Here is a 7542-nt window from a genome sequence, read left to right on the forward strand (position 1 = left end):
CCCAGTCCTGTCTCTCAAATAAACAGTCTGTTTGTATTAATAATCCTAACAGTGATTCTTGGGACCACTAGTTTTATGCTTACAACCTAGCATTTCATGTTTACTACTTTCGAAGGCGGATCAGCATTTTGGACCCCTGAAAACTGAAATGCAGAATGATCCAATGACTATTTAGCTAGTCGGGTCTGCCCAAACATGGAGCCCACCAGGGCCTTCCTCTTTCAATGCTCAGATCTGGCCTGGCTCCAGAGGGTCAGGCCTGAGTGTGGCTCTCCTCTGACTCAAGTAAATCCAGATTTGGAACAGGTTTGTTTCCCAAGAATCAAGAGGAGATGAGGACAGGGCCCTTCAGGCCCTCTCTACCCTGGCCTGGCACTGGGTCACAGAACATTGTTTCTCTGGGCATTTGCTCATTTGCAAAATAAAAGTTCACCTGGGTAATTTTTGAGACCCTTCCAATTTACCACCTGCTCATTTTCAGCAGACATGAAACCACCACTGGTCAGTCCCAGAACCAAATAATCTGCCTCGCATCACCCCATACCTTTCCCAGTGTGGACCAAATGTCCAGCAAGCTAGGGCATACAATGGCACTTGTCTTCGCATCAGGCTACTTATGGTGTCTGGATAAAGGATTTTATTTGTGTTTGTATTATTTGTATTTGTATGATCTTGCTATTCTCATTGCGGATAAAACACAGTTGAATTCACTGTAGATCATTTAAAGTTGTTTTTTAAAAGAAATGAGAGCAGCAGCTGGTACTTGGATTTAAGAGGAAAGGGATTAGCAGACAGTATTTACCTTCACACAGAAAATATTTTGAAGTAGAAGACAAGACGAGAAAAGCTAAATCAGGCTGTCCTGCATGGTTACAATCTCAAATTGATTTTTTCGTATATGATCAAAAGAAACGAAAACTCTGAACAACAACAACAAAAAGTAACTTTATTTGCTCCCCTTCCCTCTGCTGCGTCTTTTCTTCTCTTTTTGCCCTCAGAGGACTCAGAGTTTCCACATTTCCCTGGACTCCTTTTGTTACAGAAAAAAAGCAGGTCTCGTGGAGCAAGTTCTTTGAGCAGAAACAGAGGTGGTATTGACTCTCCCAGAGTAATGCATCACTAAAGACTGAACTATTATTCCTTGATAGTCAAGGAAACATTAGAAAGCAAATTGTTAGAGAAAAATTGCTTTCATTCTCACCTTCTTCTCTCACTGCTGTTAGCATACTAATTTAATTTATTCTAAACTTGTTTCCTTTGCATAAGTTTTTCACATGTGGCTGTAATGATATAGCATATGGAATCCACATATTGTTCGTTTGTTCTTGCAAAGCCTTGAATGGCTATGAACTAATCCTCTGTGGCAAGTGGTAGAGTTTTGTCAACCATCATTTTGGTTTTCTTTGCCACTGTTTATTTATTTATTTTTCCATTACCATTTAGTCTCGTTATACTCCCCTCCCCACCAATCACCACACTGTTGTCCATGTCATGAGCTCTTTTTCATTTCTGCTCAATCCCTCTGTCCCTAACTTCCCCTACCCTTAGCTGTCATCCTGCTCTCCATCTATGAGTCGGTCTCTGTTTTACTTGTTAGTTCAGTTTGTTCATTAGATTCCACATATGAATGTAATCATATGGTATTTGTCTTTCTCTGACTGGCTTATTTCACTTAGCTTAATGTTCTCCAGGTCCATCCCAAGCAGTTGCAAAGGGTAACATTTTCTTCTTTTTTTACGGCCAGGTAGTATTCCATTGTGTAAATATCCCATAGTTGTTCTATCCACTCATCTATTGATGGACACTTGCTGCTTCCATATCTTGGCAATTGTAAATAACACTGCATTGAACAGAGAGATGTTTATGTTCTTCTGAACTGGTGTTTTGGGTTCCTTCAGATATATTCCCAGAAGTGGGATCACTGGGTCAAAGGGCGGATCCATTTTTTAATTTTTTGAGGTATCTCCATATTATTGCTTTCCACAGTGGCTGTACCAGTCTGCTTTCCCAGCAACAGTGCAAAGGGTTCCCCTTTCTCCACATCCCCACCAGCACTTGTTTGTTGATAACCATCATTTCTCTCAATCAGGTCTCTTCTCATTCTCTGAGGCTTGGATGAAGCAATGAAATGACACGGATCAGTTCTCAGTGCCAAATCTTTGAGTACGCTGGGAAGAAACTGGGGTAGAGATTTTGAACATGAGTAAAAGTTCATGGGCTCCATCTTCTTGATGTTAAGAGGAGCCCATTATGGTCAATTTCCTTTTAAAAAAATCTAAACAGCTTTACTGAGATATGATTCATCTATTGAAACTGCGCAGCTCTATAGTTTTTAATATATTCATTTGCACAACCATCATCATAGTCAATTAAAGATCATTTACGGTCAGTTTCTATGAAGGATGAGAAAGCAAATATCTGCATTTCACATAGTATTTAAATTCGGTGTCCCTTTGTTATTAGTTTTACAATTACTTATTTTAAATGATTTCTCAAAACCAGACAGTGGGTCAGTGATGCCCCATAACTGTAATACTGCAACCCTGGGACAGGCACCAGGGTTACTGGTGGGGTCCTGTCTGCTTGCACTCACAGTTCTCTGTTGGTCAGTGTGTGCAAGGGCAGACAGCAAACACTCCTTGCCCTAGGGCCAGGCTCACTGCTGGATGCCTACTGTTGGTGCTGTGTTTTGCTCTACCTTAAGTTTGTCCTGGGTTGGGAAAGCTGAAGATTTCTTACAACTTGGATCTCTATCAGGCCCTAGACACCTACCTTCCCTGACCCCCTCCCAGACTCCTGAGTCGAGGTAACCCAAGGACCCCTAGGCTGCTGCTCACAGCATCGACCTCCAGGCTGGAGCTCTTGTTCTTGCTCCTGACCTCTTGCCGTGCTGGACCCCTCACCCTCTGGGCGCAAATGCCTGCTCCTGACACCGGCTTGGCTCATTCCCCTGCCTCAGGTGGGGCCAACTGATCTGCCTCATTCTGTTGTTGCCCTGCCCTGTTCTGAAATGATAAGTGATTCTCTGCCATTGAGCTGGGCTTTCTTCACCTACTGAATGTAAAGAAGCCCTATTTCAAAGGCCATATTTCCAAATTCAAAACTTATAAAATATATTACTAAGACTAGGGATAAACTAGATGGAAATATAAGCCTTAGTGTGTTTTCTTTTGTTACAAAGATATTAAAAGTGTTATTTATAAAATTGAAATATCCAGCAATGGAGGGTAGTTGAGTGAATTATGAGATATCTCTATGAAATATTACTCAGCTATTGATATTGATGTTTATTAAGAGGCTTTAATGATGAGCTTCAATGCTTATAATATAATGTTTGGTCAGAAAATCAGGATTTAAAGTTACATGTAAAGAATGATATCAATTAGGTAAAACAAACATACACATAAGGAAATGAGCAAAATGTTATTGGTTAATAAATACTGATTTTTTTCTATGCTTTTCTGTACTTTCTGAAATGAGTATGCATTCCTTTTATAATCAGAAAAAGGTACATTAAAAACAACTTCACTGAAATATATTTTACATATCATAAAATTTACTTATGTTGAGTCACATGACTGCTTTATGTTTAATTTTTGAAGAAACTGTTTGTTTTCAAAAGTGGTTACATTAACTTTTATAAACCCCACCACAGGATTTAAAGTCACTGCTTAGCATGTGGATGTGCGCCTGGATCTGGCTCTTCCATCCTCTGTTCGGCAGATCTAGCTGGTGACTGAGGAGATAATGTTATAAAAGCTGTAATCATACATACCCACATTGCCCTGTGATATCATTTTAAAAATTTCCGAAGATTCCTAAGCAGCCACCAATATTTCTTTAAGCCTCGATAAACAACAGACTTTCTACTTGGCTCTTCTGAGGTGTGGAAATTTCTACCACAAAGAATTTGAGTACTCAAGAACAAAGTACATCATTTGCTGAGTTGCCTGGCCCCTTTAGAAATGTTTTTATGGTTATTCAACAGGCAGGCTCACCCTGAAAGAATCTGGCTCACTGTCGATAGAATCTAATCATCAAGAATCTAACATGTTGACTATGCGCCCAGTACTCTGCTAGGTGCTGTAGATTATACAAGTGAAACTCTATGTTGTCTTTGCCTTCAAGAAAATCTCAGCTTAGCTGGAAAGATAAAACAAAACACATTAAACAGAACAATTGAGGACTTGATGGACAGTAGTGTGGGTTGGGATAATGACCTAGAAAAATTAAAGCAGACAGGAAAAGTAAGGCAGAGGCTCTGTGATTCCTTGTTGTTGAGCACTTACTGTGTGTCAGGCACTGTTCTTGTTAGTGGAGATAATAGCAATGAACAAAACTGACAAAATACTTAGATTCAGCGAGTTTATATTCTAGAACATCACAATAAACAAAAAGAATAAGTGAAACACATAGTATGTTAGATTGTGGCAGTGGAGAAATAAAGCAATAAAGTGAGATATGGAGTTGGGTGCATGCAAATTAAAGTAGGGTGGCCAAGGACCCTCTCTCTCTCTCCTTTTAAAGATTTTATTTACTTATTTTTAGAGAGAGGGGAAGGGAAGGAGAAAGAGAGGGAGACAAACATCAGTATGTGGTTGCCTCTTGCACGCCCCTCACTTGGGACCTGGCCTACAACCCAGGCATGTGCCCTGACTAGGAATCAAACCAGCGACCCTTTGGATTGCAGGCTGGCACTCAATCCACCGAGCCACACCAGCCAGGGTAGGGACCACGTTTCTTAAAGGGATATATATATATATATATATATATATATATATGGAAATGAAGGGATCAGTCATGTGGCTATCAAAGGGAAGTACTGTTCCAGGCACAGGAAACTGCAGGTGCAAAGGCCTGAGGAGGGATGTGCCTGGCAAGTTTGAGAAGCAGCAATGAGACCAGTGGTGCTGGAGTAAAGTGAGGAAGAGAGTGAATAGCAGGTGATCAGGTCAGAAAGGCAATGGGGAAGGACCTCGGCAGGGTCCTGGAGAACACTTAAGAAGATGTCTTCTACCATGAGTAAGATGGAAATCCAATGGAAGGTTTTGAGCAAAGGAGATAACTGGACATGCTTTAACAGAACCTCTCTTGGCAGTTGTGCTAGGAGTAGACTGAGGATAAACTGAAGAGGAAGGCAAGGAGACAAATGATGAGTCAGTTGAATGAAATACTCTCTCAGGAGATGATGGGTGTTTGAACTGGATGGTTGCAGTGGATGTGGTGAGTGGCGTTTTTCATGGTGGTATTTTGAAGCGAGGACTCGCCATGGACAAAAGACATGGGTGTTCAGAGATGATTGAAGAACCATATTTGATGAGTGTAGAGAATGCTAGGCAGGGAGAAGTTGAAGATGTGGCTGAGTAATTTACAGCAGGACTGAATTTGGTGGGGGGTGTAAAGGAATTTGGGGTCAGAAAAACAGGGACTTACTCCAGTACATTAGCTTGCTCGGACTGCTATAACCAAGTACCATAGATTGGGTGACTTAAACAACAGAAATTTATTTTCTCACAGTTCTGGAGCCTGGAAGGCCCATATCAAGGTGCTGGTCAATTGGCTTCATGGTGAGAAATCCCTTTCTGGGTTGTAGGCAGCCACCTTCTCACTGTATCCTCACCTGGTCTTTCCTCTGTGCTGCTGTGGAAAGAAAATGCTCAGATTTCTCATTCTCATAATGGTGCCAATACTATTGGATTAGAGCCCAACCCTTATGGACTTATTTCACCTTAATAACCTTAGAGATTGCCTATCTCCAAATGCAGCCACATTAAGGGTTAGGGCTTCAACATGCGGATTTGGAGCGGGGGGTGGGGGGGAGGGGTCGTCACAGTCCAGTCTAGAGCAACATGGTTCTCATGTGAAGAGTTTTAGGGAGTCGAATCTGACATTGGCTACTAGTACAAGTGGGAAGATAAGAGTCTAGGAGACTAGTTTAGAGGCTACCTTGCAAGTGTCAAGACAAAGGAAGTTGCAGGCCTTGCCTGGGGCACAGAGAAGTTACTAGCCAAGTGGAGGGAGCTTGAGTGGAACTCCCTAACCATGTTTTTGTTACAGAAAAGGAATTTTGCATTCTTATTCTTATTTAGTTATCATATTATTGAATATATACCAGAGCATATGTCACAGTGTACTAGGCACACATTTACACATCCATATATATACACACCCAGATACTCTACTATATGTACTTTCACTGAACCATACCCACTTGCATGTACCTGTATTTATCTATGAAACAGTAATTCAAGGGTGCAAATGAAGAAGAAAAAGCTTGAGCTCACAATATGAGTTTATGAGAGAAAATGACTGGGTAGGTAAAAGAGAGAGAGACAAGAGTCTGCAAGTTAAGGAAGAAGGAAGTCAAGATTCCCGCAGCCCAGAAGAAGACTCATGTCTATATACAATTAACTTTGCTTAAACCTATTCTGGGAGCCAAGTTACACACATTTTCAACTACTCCATGGATACACGTCGTACTAAAAACCATTGTTCTATAAACAGGCATATATAGCACAGAGAGTTGATGTGTCATCTTTGTTCAGGTTTACACAAAGAGGCCCCTTGGCCAAGGTGAATTCCTGGCTTTTACTTTGATGGGCAGTGTCTGCTGACCCCTCTTCTTGTAGAAAGGTCTGGGCTGAATGAGGGCAGATCTTTCTGGAAGGGAGACCCAAAAGAAACAAATACAAGGTAGAATTGACAATGCATTATTGAAGCTAACACTGCACATAGGCTGATTGGGGTGCACCAATGTGTAGGACCAGGGCAGTAAGTGGAAAGAGAAGACAAGCCTTGCATACGAGTGGAAATTAGGTAGCACAAAGGTTAGCTTATGGCCTCTGGAGTCAGACTGACCTGGGTTTAAATCTTAGCTTCCCCTCTTGACAGTTTGACTGTGAACATATTATTTAGTCTTTGTGTGCCTCCGGTTTGTTAACTAAAAGGAACCTGAATAAGAACAGTTGCTGGGAGGATTAAATGAGATAAAGGATTTAGCATAGCCTGGCACATAGTAGGCATTCAAATAATTAATGAGTGGAAGTTGTCTTTTTTAAAAGCCAAAAGAGAAACTATTTGCAGTGCTAAAAATAAGTGTTAAGCTTTCCGTGGAGCTCATTTTAAAAATTCTAACTAGCTTTTGGTCTTGAGAATGGTGGGAGTATCTTAGTCAAAAAAATTTCATCAAACATCCCACTGGTAAAAGGAGTTTTCTCACAATTCCATTCTTTGTGACTTTGAATATGGAATGCAGTAGAACTAGACAGGAATCCCTCTCCAAGTTTGCTGACCACCAGATGCATGATGACATTTTCCCAAGCTATTTGCTGGGGTTTTTTCTTCAAATAATGAGTCATTATTGTGAGATATTGTTTATTGTAAAACTCTTGTGTTCCTGCCATACATACCAAAACAAAAGGTCACTTTACAGGGACTTTATGCTACAGAGAAGACAAAAGAAAATAACACAATGCCATGAAATGTCATACTGTATGTACCATGGTGGACACTATCTTGCTGTGCTTTTTAAACATTGGCTTA

The 7542-nt window shown here is 40.8% G+C and overlaps 1 long non-coding RNA gene across 1 annotated transcript; it reads left to right on the top strand.

The window, feature by feature from the left end:
• The first annotated feature begins 624 nt into the window (after positions 1-624).
• LOC118501398 lies at positions 625-3060 on the top strand. The gene is made up of 3 exons (XR_004904054.1): positions 625-1250; positions 2143-2148; positions 2853-3060. It is a non-coding gene; the product is annotated as an uncharacterized LOC118501398 (long non-coding RNA).
• The last annotated feature ends 4482 nt before the right edge of the window (positions 3061-7542 follow it).

The sequence above is a fragment of the Phyllostomus discolor genome, chromosome 1, assembly GCF_004126475.2.
Source record: "Phyllostomus discolor isolate MPI-MPIP mPhyDis1 chromosome 1, mPhyDis1.pri.v3, whole genome shotgun sequence".
In the NCBI taxonomy this organism is placed as follows: domain Eukaryota; kingdom Metazoa; phylum Chordata; class Mammalia; order Chiroptera; family Phyllostomidae; genus Phyllostomus; species Phyllostomus discolor.